Here is a 14,393-nt window from a genome sequence, read left to right as displayed (position 1 = left end):
ATTCAATTGCTGAGATGAACATGTGAGCATGATTAGTTGTTGTCGTGGATCTGGTTCTCTTTCACTATTACACATACTTTAATCTGGGCAAGTTAGTGCTAATCCATACAGTATGATATATCTATTTTTTCTAACACGCACCAGTCTTCATGTTGCTTTGGTACATATCTTTTGATAATTCAACTGCTACTCTGTATCTCGCTAGAATGGACTTGTTTTGCATATGTGTGTATGTAGTACTTAAGAAAAAACCTAATTATTAATCAAAACAATGTCTAATTATTAACTGGAAATAGCTATAAACTTGGATGTCATATAAAGTGTGTAAATATCACGAAACCACACATATTGTTAGAATGTGCAAGCCGTTTATCTGGATTTTGTATCATTCTAAGTAATCGTATATATGTAGCACCGTATCCATGTGTTAGTTTGTTTGATTATATAAGGAAAATAATATATGTGGATTTCAACCTAGTTTTGACATGTTTAACTTGCTTTGATTTAAAGATTGTAGTTAGCCGTGTCTGCGCTTATGTTGATGTGACTTTTTTGATCAGTTCATGTGTCGAGAGTTGCAAAATTGGAATTAACCTTCTCTCGTATGATTCCCAAAAACATCCTTTTAATGCTACAGCAATAGCTCCAGAGTTGAAGATGATCTTTAGCCTGGTAAGATAAGACAGAATTATGGCTAACTGGATGTTTAGCCTGGTGTGTGAATTAAAAAGAACTAATAGATGCTAAAACATTCATATATGTAGGTCAGATTATCTTACAAATATATGTAGGTCACTGTCATAGTATTTTCTTATTGAAAAGGGAGAAAAAGTACTACGTGATAAGTACGCCAGAACTAAAAAATTGCCAGGCGTTGTGTATTGCATATATCTTTTCGTTTGGATGCCAAAATTATCTTCTTTGTCGCTCAGTTAACTTCCCTTTTCTTCTGTTCAAGCCATTTTGAATGAGAATACTACCAGTTACAGATAGGATGGAAGGGGAAACAATGATTTACTATAATTACATTGTCTTCACTTGGTTTGAAACAAGACACATATATCTATGAAAGAAACATACTTCCATGTATACTTCTTTCCATTAGTGTTTTAGAAAGTTCACTTTGTAGTTCTTCTATTTCTTACTTCTGATTAATCAAAGTTTATAATTTATTTTTTTTAGTGTTAATGCAAGAAGATTTGTGTCAATAGTAACTCTGTATGAATTTTGTTATCCCCATGAGGATGCATCCAAGTGCCTTAGGAGTTCATATACACCAGCCTAACTAACATAATCTTGATAGTACAAATTGTTCTTTTTCATGATTTCTGTCAGCTGATTTTATTGAGAGGTATGTTGGTGCTTGATGGCCTGCTAGCTTTCTTCTTAGTATATCATCTGCTGAAAGGGTAATCAATTTCCATATCTTGATTGTATAGTGGCCAAAGTAGTGATTTCATCATTGATCATCCTCTGTCCTGTATAGTACCAGAGATGTTATAGCATGGAGTCTTGGTTGATAATGGACCAGATTTTTAATCCTCACATTGCCTCCTACAGCATGGAAAATCCCATCTACGCAGTCATCCAGTTTGCACACACGGCCATGAGGTATGAGTTTGGTAAGATTACCCTTCATAAGACTTCACAAACAACCATATATGTTTCCCAAAAGTTTTGTATTTCTGAACCTATTGAATTTGAATCAAGAGATGTTGCACATTTCTGAACCTGCTGAATAAATCAAAAGATGTCACTCCTCTACCTGCTAAATTTAAATCGAAAGATCTCAAGAGAATTATGGTGCTACTTTTGGCAACGTGCCGCCGTGCTCAACCTCGCCCGGCCATCGTATGGCCTCTTGTGTTGTCTTCAGTCTTCATTGGTACGTCTAGATTTGTAGACTGTGGATCCCTATGATTTATGTGTTCTATAATTACTGTAGACACATAGAGACAATGCTAGCTTTAGAGTTTCACAGAAAAACAGAGTAAGTGGAAGCATAGAGAAGAGGTAGCGGTATGTGTCTAGATTAATCATCATGGTATTCAGAGTAACTGCTAGCTTTAGAATTCAGTTTTTGTCTAGCTGAAAAGACACATATTCCATTAAGACATAATCATCATGGAATTGGTACATTCCTTTTTTACATTTTGAGAAAAGTGCCTAGAAATTCTCATCAATGCGCAATATTCAGCTGGGTTGCATTTCTTATTGAGTTTACTGTAGTGAAAGCGTAAAATAAGCGCAATGGAGTTTACTACCAAATCTATTCATCTATGCATGGTCATCATTCTATTTTTTTTGGGAGCTGTTGTTTCTTTTCACACTTTTGTTAATTTGTGGCATTACTTTGCATCATGGGAGTGAAAAAATGCAGAACTTGATAATGTGAAGTAAGCTTAACCTACTGGCTGTAATATTTTATAACGTGGCATACTTTTCATCATGTGGCAGATATTGGTTATGGGAGCATTTTCAACAATAAAGACATGCGTTTTGACAACATTTGTGTGGATGGGTTGATTTGCTGCTATAAATGTTGGATGACCCCTAGTTGGTGTGTGGCGGCCGAACAAGAGTGGCCTTGCTTGATGGGGACGGTGCTTGGCTGCAGAGTAGCATAGTGTTCTTCGAGACATGCTTGTAAAATTAATGTTTTTGGGTCTTCTCTTTTCGCTCCTGTACAGGTGTATTTTTGGATATGTTGTAATTTTCTTTTTCTAATGACATGAGCATGTACTTTCACTCAAATCTTTATTGGTTCAAAATTTTCATGGAAAATGGGAGATGCGTGAATCTCTTGAACTGAAATGAATGGGCTTAAATTATAAATGGTTTTATTACTATATGGGCTGCCACTCTTTGATTGGACTGAAATTTGGTGGGACAAAACTTAGATGGGCTGATTGCTTACATGGGCTGAAATTTGGTGGGACAAAACGTAGATGGGCTGATTGCTACATGGGCTGACACGTCAGATCCATGTCAGATGATGATGTGGTGCATAAGTTAACGCCGTTAGGAGCATTGTAGTTAGGTGTTATCCATGAAGGTCAAGATCCGTCATGGTCGGTGACGGTTTTGGATGATCCGTCATGGAGTGTACAGTGATCAAATTATGACACGATATACATGACGGATTTTAAATCTGTCACATATACCCTTGCATGACAGATTTGCATAGGTCCATGACGGATTAAAACTGTCATGTATTAACAAGATTCTTGTAGTGTGCTATAAGTTCGGGTTGCCGCACTGTCGAAAGTGTTCGGACTTCTCACACCGTATTATGGGGTAAACGAAAGCCCCTGGCGTATTGACCGTACCAGAATGTACGGGCGCAAGTTGTTGTAAATGAACATATAAGAAAAAAGGGATAAATAATGCAATAATAGACTAATGCTATGCAGAAAATAGGAATATTTGACATGTCCTATCCAAGGGCAAGCTGCGTATGGATAGTAGAAAGCGGGTATATCGATTATTATTAGAGACCTCCTGGGGGTTCCCGTGTACATCTTAGCTTCTTTCCTCCATGGTTGTTCTTTCCCGTAACGTGTCCGGCAATCATACTGTCGAAAGGGCTTCCAGAGAGTTAGGTCCTTAGGTCCTGAAAGAGAAAAAAATGATAAAGGTATACAGCCCCTAGGGCGGTTAAGCCGCATTGTGGGACGTGCCCTGATCGTGCCCCCGCCTATGTCCATGGTATTTTCCGTGTGTAATCATGTACGCGCGGCACATATTTCGTCGCTTGACTGGGACTGGGACGGGGGCCGAATTGCTAGGCGAGCTCTGAACGTGCCAGGCGATCCTGTTGCAGTTTACTCCGGACTCGCTTGACGGTGTCCAGGGGCTGTATCGCTGAATTGGTGGTTTGCCTTAAAAGGCCGCTTTCTGCTTCTGCTGCGAGGGCCGCAGTGTGCTCTTCCGTGCGGAGCGAGCGTTCTGTGTTTCCATTGACTGTTATGACCCCCCTAGGTCCTAGCATCTTGAGCTTGAGGTATGCATAATGTGGTACCGCATTGAATTTTGCAAATGCGGTTCGCCCGAGCAGTGCATGATAGCCACTGCAGAACGGGACAATATCGAAGATTAACTCCTCGCTTCGGAAGTTGTCCGGAGATCCGAAGACCACTTTCAGTGTGATTGAGCCCATGCAATGGGCCTCTACACATGGGATGACGCCCTTAAAGGTGGTTTTGGTGGGTTTGGTCCTCAAGGGATCTATACCCATTTTGTGCATTGTATCCTGATAGAGCAGGTTCAGGCTGCTGCCGCCGTCCATAAGGACTCGAGTGAGGTGAAATCAGTCGATGATGGGGTCTAGGACCAATGCGGCGGATCCGCCATGACGGATACTAGTGGGGTGGTCACTGCGATCAAAGGTGATCGGACAAGCGGACCATGGGTTCAACTTTGGGGTGACGGGCTCCATCGCATATACGTCCCTTAGTGCATGCTTCTGTTCCCTCTTGGGAATGTGGGTTGCGTATATCATGTTCACCGTCTTCACTTGTGGGGGGAACCTCTTCTGTCCTCCCGTGTTCGGTGTCCGGGGCTCCTCCTCGTCATCACTATGCAGCCCCTTGTCCTTGTTTCGGCATTTAACTTGCCGGCCTACTTGAACACCCAGCATTCTCTGTTGGTGTGATTGGCTGGCTTATCGGGGGTGTCGTGGATTTGACACGAGCGATCAAGTATGCAATCCAAACTGGACGGGCCTGAAGTACTTCTTTTGAATGGCTTTTTCCGCTGACCGGATCTAGAGCCTCTGAATCCGCCATTGACTGTCGTATCATCGGTGTTATCGCCGTTGTTGCGGCGCTTTTGTCTGTTACGATGTGGTCTGCCGTTGGCATCTTTGGTATCTGGAGTGCCCGAATTCCTTGATGTGTTGTTGCTGCGAGCCAGCCAGCTATCCTTGCCCACGCAAAAGCGGGTCATGAGTGTCATGAGGGTTTCCATAGACTTCGTTTCTCCTGGCCGAGGTGCCGGGCGAGCCACTCGTCACGGATGTTATGCTTGAATGCCGCTAAGGCCTCTGCATCCGGCAGTCGACAATTTGGTTATGCTTCAACTATGTACAGAATTGCCTAGCCGATTCCCCTGGCTGCTGAGTTATATGGCTTAAGTCGTCAGCATCGGGTGGTCGCACATAAGTGCCCTGGAAGTTGTCAAGGAATGCGTCTTCCAAATCCTCCCAACTGCCGACGGAGTCTGCTAGCAAGCTATTCAGCCAATGCCGAGCTGGTCCTTTGAGTTTTAGTGGCAGGTACTTGATGGAATGCAGATCATCACCGCGAGCCATGTGGATGTGAAGGAGGAAATCCTCAATCCATACAGCGGGATCTGTTGTACCATCATACAGTTCAATATTTACGGGTTTAAAACCCTCTAGGAATTCGTGATCCATAACTTCATCAGTGAAGCATAGGGTGTGTGCGGCACCTCTGTGCCGAGCTATATCATGACGCAGTTCATATGAGTCTTGTCTGCTGTATTTAGCCCAGCCGGATTTACTTTTAGTGTATCCGGCGCGACGGTCATCGTCCCACGTTGGCGTGCGCCCCCGTGACCCGTATATTGACCTTGCATGTTTTGCCCTGCTGTCCAATACATCTCGCAGGTCCCGTGTGTTGCCCCGGGCCTTGGTATTTTTGTTTGAGTGGCGGCGGTGTGCAAGCTGAAACGCCTCTCTGGCTTGGCCACGAGGTGGCCGGTCAGCCGCATCGTACACTGGTGATGTAGGTTTCAATGCTTCCTCTTCGAGGTGAGGTAGCAACCTGCGCTTTGGGTAACTCTTGGAGGGGCGCTCGACTTTGTATTCCTCGGCCGCAAGGACTTCAGTCCATCTGTCTGCTAGCAAGTCTTGACCAGCTTGAAGCTGTTGTTGCCTTCTCTTCAGGCTATTTGCTGTGGCCGTAAGCCGGCGCTTAAAGCGCTCCTGCTCGATGGGATCCTCAGGCACGATAAATTCTTCGTCGCTAAGGCTCACCTCGTCTTCGAAGAGAGGCATGTAATTTTCCTCCTTCGATTCTCCATCTGCTGCCTGCTTTGGAGGGCTAGCTTGTTCACCCTCCCGCTCTACATCGTGCTGGAGGGGATTCTGGTTGTCTTCGGCACTATCCGGAGTGTTATTGTCTCTTGTGCCGGTATCACTATTTTGCTGTGGTAGGACTTAGAGCGGCGCCGCTGACGTCAGCGCTTGGGTTGCTTCTTGGAAGGCTCATCCTCCGATGTCTCGTCGCCATTGCCTTCTTTGGGGATGTCCACCATGTATATATCATATGATGAGGTGGCGGTCCACCGCCCTGTGGGCGGTGGTTCCTGTTCGTCTCCTGCATCGTTGTCCATACCGTCGATGTCTTCGGAGTCAAAGTCAAGCATGTCGGTTAAATCATCGACAGTGGCTACTAAGTGGGTGGTGGGTGGGCAGCGAATTTCTTTGTCGTCCGCATCCCATTCAAGACGGACATAGTTCGGCCAAGGTTCTCCTGTCAAGGAGAGAGACCTTAATGAATTTAGCACATCGCCAAAAGGCGAGTGCTGAAAGATATCCGCGGAGGTGAACTCCATGATCGGCTCCCAATCGGATTCAATAGGCATGGATGGAGGTGGCTCGGAGTCCGTGGCCGGAGACGAATCCAGTGGTTCGGCGACACGGCTCTCATAAGGGGTGAAGTTAGTATCTGGCTCCATCGCCACTGAGAGTGCGGCATCTATGGCGGGGTCTCTCCCTCCGTCCTCGGATGGCGCAATTTGCTCCGGATCGAAGTACGGAGTAGTTGCAGATGCGATCTCTCGAACACTGTCCGACGGCAGAGTTACGTCATGCTCGTCGTGATTGTGTGGCACACCTGACATGGGCTCGAATCCGTTGAAGATCAAGTCTCCGCGGATGTCGGAAGGGTAGTTTAAGTTTCTGAACCTGACCTAATGACGAGGGGTGTAGCTCTCAATCTGCTCGCAGTGCGAAGCCGCCAAATACGAATATCTGTCCAGGGAGGAAAACCTCACCCTGGACCGCATCGTTACCGATGATCGAAGTGGCCATCGAGCCTTATGGTGACGGCACAGTGGAACTCTCAATGAAAGCACCAATGTCGGTGTCAAAACCGGCGGATCTCAGGTAGGGGGTCCTGAACTATGCGTCTAAGGCGGATGGTAACAGGAGGCAGGGGAAACGATGTTTACCCAGTTCCGGGCCATCTTGACGGAGGTAATACCCTACGTCCTGCTTGATTGTTCTTGACGATATGAGTATTACAAGAGTTGATCTACCACGAGATCGTAGAGGCTAAACCCTAGAAGCTAGCCTATGGTATGATTGTATGTTGTCCTACGGACTAAACCCTCTGGTTTATATGGACACCGGAGGGGGCTAGGGTTACACAAAGTCGGTTACAAGGGAGGAGATCCACATATCCGTATTGCCAAGCTTGCCTTCCACGCCAAGGAAAGTCCCATCCGGACATGGGATGAAGTCTTCAATCTTGTATCTTCATAGTCCAACAGTCCGGCCAAAGGATATAGTCCGGCTGTCCGGAGAACACCTAATCCAGGACTCCCTCAGTGTCCGAGGGCTCGGCAGCCAAATGAGGGTTCTACTTGAGAAGGCCGCCTTGTACTTCTGCTGCTAGGGCAGCTGTGTGCTCTTCTGTACGGAGAGAGCATCCCGTATTGCCATTGACTGTTATGATGTTGCGTGGGCCGGGCATCATGAGCTTGAGATAAGCATAGTGTGGCACTGCGTTGAATCGAGCAAACGCAGTTCGTCCGAGCAGTGCATGATAGCCACTACGGAATGGGACGATATCAAAGACTAACTCCTTGCTTCGGAAGTTGTCCGGAGATCTGAAGGCAACCTCTAATGTGATTGAGCCCGTACAACGGGCCTCTACGCCTGGAATGACTCCTTTAAAGGTGGTCTTTGTAGTCTTGATACTTGATGGGTTAATGCCCATTTTTTGCACTGTATCCTAATAGAGCAGATTGAGGCTGCTACCTCCGTCCATGAGGACACGAGTCAGGTGGAACCCATCAATTATTGGATCTAAGACCAGTGCGGCTGAGCCTCCGTGAAGGATGCTGGTCGGGTGATCCCGGCGATCAAAGGTGATCGGGTATGACGACCATGGATTGAATTTTGGGGCGACTGGATCTATCGCGTAGACATCCCTGAGCGCACGCTTGCGTTCCCTGTTGGGGAGGTGGGTAGAATATATCGTCTTCACTGTTCTGACCTAAGGGGGAAACTTCTTCTGTCCCCCTGTGGTCGGTTGTCGTGGCTCTTCGTCATCGTCCTCACTTTAAGATCCCTTTTCCCTATTCTGGGCGTTTAATTTTCCGGCCTGTTTGAAAACCCAGCACTCTCTATTTGTATGATTAGGAGGCTTGTCGGGGGTGCCGTGAATCTGGCATGGACGATCGAGTATGCGTCCAAGCTGGATGGTCCCGAATTGTTCTTTTGGAACGGCTTCTTCCGCTAACCAGAGTTAGAGCCACTGAATCCGGCATTGACCGTCGTATCCTCGGTGTTGTCACTGTTGTTTCAGCGCTTTTATCTATTGCGTCGAGACTTGTCTTTGTTGCTTTTAACTTCAGGGGTGCCGGCGTCGCTTGCATTGTTTATGCTATGGGCCAACCAACTGTCCTCGCCCGCACAAAAGCGGGTCATGAGGGCCGTGAGGGCTGCCATGGATTTTGGCTTTTCTTGGCCGAGGTGGCGAGCAAGCCATTCATCGTTCGGACAGTCGATAATTTGGTTCTTTTTAGTTAAGAACCTTGTCCAGAATTTCCTGGCGGACTCTCCGGGCTGTTGAACTATATGGCTTAACTCATCAGCGTCCGGAGGTCGAACATATGTACCTTGGAAGTTATCGAGGAAAGCCTCTTCCAAGTCCTCCCAGCTGCCAATGGAATTTTCAGGCAAACTGTTTAGCCAATGCCGAGCTGGCCCTTTGAGTTTTAGAGGGAGGTATTTTATGGCGTGGAGGTCATCTCCGCGGGCCATATGGATGTGGATAATGAAGTCCTCGATCCACACTGCGGGGTCCGTGGTTCCATCGTATCATTCTATGTTCACGGGCTTGAATCCTTAGGGGAATTCATGATCCAGGACCTCATCAGTGAAGCAATGTGGGTGTGCGGGGCCTCTATATCGAGCCGAATCATGACACAACTCTGATAGAGTCCGTCTGCGATGTTTGGCCCCCGCATGACTGGGTTTGTCATGTCCGAATAGGTGGTCGTGGTCACGTGTCGAGGCGCATCCTCGCGATTCATAGATTGATCTTGTATGTCCTGCTTTATTGTTCAGGTTCTGCCGGAGGTCATATGTATGGCCGTGGGCTAATTTACCTCTGCCTGAGTGATGAGGCGGGGCGGGCTGGTGTTCAGCATGGGTTGCCATTTTGTCCCGACCAAGTGGTGGTCGGTCGGCCGTACTGTGTGATTGTGGTATGTACTCCGGCGCCTCCTCATCGAACTGAGGTAGCAATTTGCGCTTTGGGTAGCTTTTGGTTGGGCGCTTGAGGCCATATTCTTCAGCTGCTAGGACATCAGTCCATTTATAGTTGAGCAGATCTTGGTCAGCTTGAAGCTGTCGCTGCTTCTTTTTTAGGCTCCTTGCCGTGGCTATTAGCTGGCGCTTGAAGCGCTCCTGCCCAAGAGGTTCCTCGGTCACGACGAAATCTTCGGTGCCGAGGATCACCTCATCTTCGGAGAGCGGAAGGTAATTATCTTCCTATGAATCTTCGTGCGTGGCCTGTTGAACAGGGCTAACCTCCTCCTCTTCCCGTTCATCTTGTTTGTTTGCTTTATCGACGGGGTCTTCATTGTCTTTGGCACCTTCCAGAGTGTCATCTTCTCCTGTGTCGGTGTTGCTGTATTTACCACAGCGTGACGTAGAGCGGCGCCGCTGATGTCGGTGCTTGGACTGTATTTTGGAAGGTTTATCCTCAACTGGGTCATCCTTATCGTCGCCGCTTTTCTCCTTTGGTCCATCCACCATGTATACGTCATACGAGGAAGTTGCCGTCCAGCGTCCGGTGAATGGCGGGTTTTGGGCCTCTTCTCTCCGGCATCATCGTCCATATCGTCGATGTCCTCGGAGTCATAATCAAGTTGTTAGTCAAATCCTCGATCGTGGCTATGAAGTGGGTGGCGGTTGGGAAGTAAAATTCTCCATCGTCAGCCCCTAGTTCGAGCCGGATATAGTTCGGGTGAGAGTCCTCCGCCAAGGACAGATTTTTTAATGAATTTAGCACATCGCTAAAAGGCGAGTGTTGTAAGATATCTGCGGCGCTGAATTTGAAGATCGATAAACGATCAAGCTCGACGTCCGCGGGATCACGCGGTTCGAAAGCTATAGCCGGAGACGAGTCCGGCGTTCCGGTGGCATAGGCATCGTGTGAGACCAGGTCCATGTGCGGCACCAACGCCGTGGGATCTGCGGCCTCGATGGTGGGTTGAATTCTCCCATCTTTGGATGGCGCGGCCTGCTCCGGCTCTAGGGCCAGAGCGGTTACAGGAGCGATCTCCTGGATGCGGTCCGATGACAGATTTAGGTCATGATGATCGGGGTGACCGGGAGTGGCTACTGCGGTATCGAATCCAGCGAAGATCAAGTCTCCACAGATGTCCGCGACGTAATTCAAGCTCCCGAATCTGACCTGATGGCCAGGGGCGTAGCTTTCGATCTGCTCCAGATGGCCAAATGAGTTGGCCCGTAGTGCGAAGCCGCCGACAAAGATTTTCCCGGGGAGGAAAGTGTAGCGACCCGACCTCAGACGGTCAAGTCTCTGTGCTTAAGTGTCATCCCTGGATCAGTATGCTGACACACACAGTACTCGAGGATTTATAACAAAGGTAAATCACATGTATAAAGTAACGTAAAATATTATTACCTCAATCCAAATAGCGGAAGTAACAAAGGTTGTGGATTCCCATCAACACCAACGGCAAAGTTGAGTGCAGAAATCGTAACCCTAACGTATCACTTACTCGTCGTAAGAATCCTGCAACATGAGACGTTGCAGCCGCAAAGGGTTAGTACATTGAACGTACTCGCAAATTCACACCAGAGGATAATGATGAATAATAGCTATCACTGCATGCATATTTGGCTGGTGGAAAGGCTCTATGGTTATAATGTTTTTGCGAAAAGCCAATTTTTCCCTACTCCAAAGGAATATATTTTATTTAACTACAAAGTTGGTTGAAAATTATTGAGAAGGTTCCTCCAACTCAATCCCAAATTAACATCAATAACCCAACAAATTATTTAAGTAAGGTGATGAGATTAACATGATAATCCAAGTACCAGATACTCAAGATGTGCATAACTGGGGACACAACTAACCATGCTTAGTTTGTACACTCTGCAGAGGTTTGCACACTTTTCCCCACAAGAATCGATCGCCTCCGTTGAATTTTCTCGCACTACATGATTTTTGAGAAACGGATGACCGAGACACAGTCTTTCAGAAACATTAACTCTCTACTCCGGGTAGACCATACCAAACCTACAACCCACTACCTGCCGATCCACGTCTTCAAGAGCTTCACGTAACTTACTCAACTATGCTAGAGCCCATAATAGCTTGTTGCTGCACACAGACGTTTCTAGCATGAATAATCTTATGATCCCTTTGAGCCTGGGTGGCAGTCCATAGGAAGATCACACGGGTACTCCGGGAATTCCAAAAATACAGGCAACATTGGGTACTCCAGGTGCCTCAATCCACCCAGTGTGTATTTAATCTACCACCATAAGTTGAACCATTAATTAACAATCTCACATCTGTCACGGATTTAACTCACCCAAACCACGTCTACGAGCATAGCATAGCATTGCAATATAAGAAACGCGTAGAAGTAACTCCCAAGGGTTTGAATGTAACAGGGCAATAGGTTCTACCTCATCAACTACTTCCCAACCCACATGTTAATGACATCCTAACCATGCAATGTTTGAGGATTGGAACAAATGCATGAAAACTGGGTGATAAAGGGATATGATCAAAGTGTGAACTTGCCTACAATGTTGATGATGATGATTCACACTCATAACTCTTGATAGGTCTACTCGTCACACTCCGGTCAATCTATCGTAAGCAATCAATAGTAACCACACATAAGCAATCACTCAAAAGATAGGGAAGATCAAAGAAAACAATTCGGAAAGCATCAAAACAAAGCAAATAACTCTTTGCAACAAAAACAATTTCTAACAATACCAAAATTATGTGTATTTGGCCTTATCAGAAAGTTTAGGTCAAGAGCTTCGATTTGCAAAAAGAATCAACTCAAACGGAGTTATGAAGTTTGAATTCAAATCTGGTCTAATTCAAATTTTAAACTTTCAAAAACATGTTTGAGTTGGATTACTGGATAGAGCAGATCATAACGAAGAAGAGGGCGTTGGTTTCATCTAATTCTGAGTAACGAGCAAAAGGTAGTGACCGATTGAAGTACCCGGACTAATCCGTAAAAGAAATACTACAAATAGGTCCCTGGAGAGAAAATAGAAGAAAAAGAAAAATCCTATCGAGCGAACGTTCGCTGCTGAACGCTAACTAACAAAAACTGTTCGCTAAGGAGATCTAAACGGAAAACGTCCGCTGCATAATAAAACAAAACGGTTTTCTAGAAAAAAACCGATATGGACCGGTCGATGGCGGTTTTACCGGTTTGGCCGGTTCGGTTAACTCCAGCGGTGAGGCGGGCATCTCCGGCGACTACGACGGTGGCAGCAGCTACGCGGCGGCGGCGCGAGGTGGTTGCGGCGCGGGCGAGCAGCGGCGGCGGATCAGCAGAGGGCGGAGGCGGCGATCTGCGGTGGCGGCGCTGGAGCATGCGGCAGCGGCGAGAAGCGGGACAGGGAGAGAGACGCGGGGCCCGGGGCCTCGCTATATATAGTGGGGGGCGGCGAACCTCGGGGGTGTGCCCGGGTCGGAAACCTCGGCGGCGGTGCATGCGGGGCTCGGTCTCCTGTGGGAGGTCGGGGAAGGTGGAGCTGGGCCGGCTGGCTGGGCTTCGGCCCAGATGGCCCGGTCTGGAGAAGAAGTTTTTTTTAAATAAACACTTTCCAAACAAACAAAAATAAATAAAACAAAATAAACAAAAATACTATATGGGCATATAATATATCGAAATTTTCAGAAAAAGATTTCCTACAAGCTGAACATTTTCCTAGCATTAAATAAAATTCACACAAATTCAGATAATTCAAAGAGTGCTCCTGCCCTACTAAAATCCAATAAAAATCATTTTAGAAAATACCAAAATGATTTCAAACTTATTTATCTCCAATTTTCTGATGTAGGGAATCATGTTACCCTATTTTCCATGTATTTTATTTTTGGAGAAAAATAATTTGAATAAAAGCCAAATAACTCCAAATTGAAAATAATTTCAAAAGGACTTTAAATTTGATCCTTGAAACTCCCAACTCATATTTCATAATTTGAAGAAGTCATTTTATCTTCTCTCATGAAAATCATTGAGTTGCTTAAAGTTTCTGAATTTGAAATATTTCCAAATAAAATTCAAATCTTTTCAAAAACCCTTTTCATTTAAATAAATGGAAGAAGTCATGTCAACTTCTCTCCAGGGTTTTGTGGTGAAAAGAATTTGAATTCACGGAGATCAAAATGCAGAATGAAAGTTTGGGAAAGTCTTTTTATTCCCTCTCATTTAACTTTCGAAAAATTTCGAATTCACTCACTTTCAGTCAATCAATCACAGAGCAATCAAAACTATCTATTTATTATAACATTCCAAAATTTAGAATTTTGGGATGTTACAAATCTACCACCCTTAAAATGAATTTCGTCCTAAAGATTCGGAGAGGCTAGAAAGAAATAGGTTAGGTTTGGGGGTCTTGTCAAAATCCATCGATCATCACAGGGAGTCTGGTGCTACCACCCTTAAAAGCATTGTTACGGTTCCAACAAGACTCTTATACTCCATCCTTATTGTTGGCAGTGTCAGTCTTCTTAGATTTTCGGGAAAACTCCTTCTCTGGGCTCTTCCGGTAGCGGCATAACCCTTTCCTTAATTCTTCTGTCCTTTCATCTTGGTAAGGTTATTCCAAGACTGGGTCTTCTTAGCTGACGGGTCTGGCGCCAAAACTAAACAACTATCGATATCTCATGGTGGTCATCAATTCATGGTTTCTCTTGCAGGAAAGGGGTCTTGGTTGATCCTCACCGTATAACCTACGGTTGGCAAAAGCTGCCTTGTACAAGGGAAAAAATGCTATACCATTCTAAGGTTTAAACAAGGTTTTGGTCGTCGTCTCTCTACTAGAGGTAAGTCTCTCAGATTTACCATCCCTTATAGAAAGGCGAATAATAAGAGTACGTCGATATGGTGATCAATCCATC

This window comes from Triticum urartu, chromosome 1A (genome assembly GCF_056163025.1).
Source record: "Triticum urartu cultivar PI428250 chromosome 1A, HENAU_Tu73, whole genome shotgun sequence".
Lineage (NCBI taxonomy): Eukaryota > Viridiplantae > Streptophyta > Magnoliopsida > Poales > Poaceae > Triticum > Triticum urartu.
The sequence above is the reverse complement of the archived record's forward strand: the minus strand, read 5'-3'. Positions refer to the sequence as shown.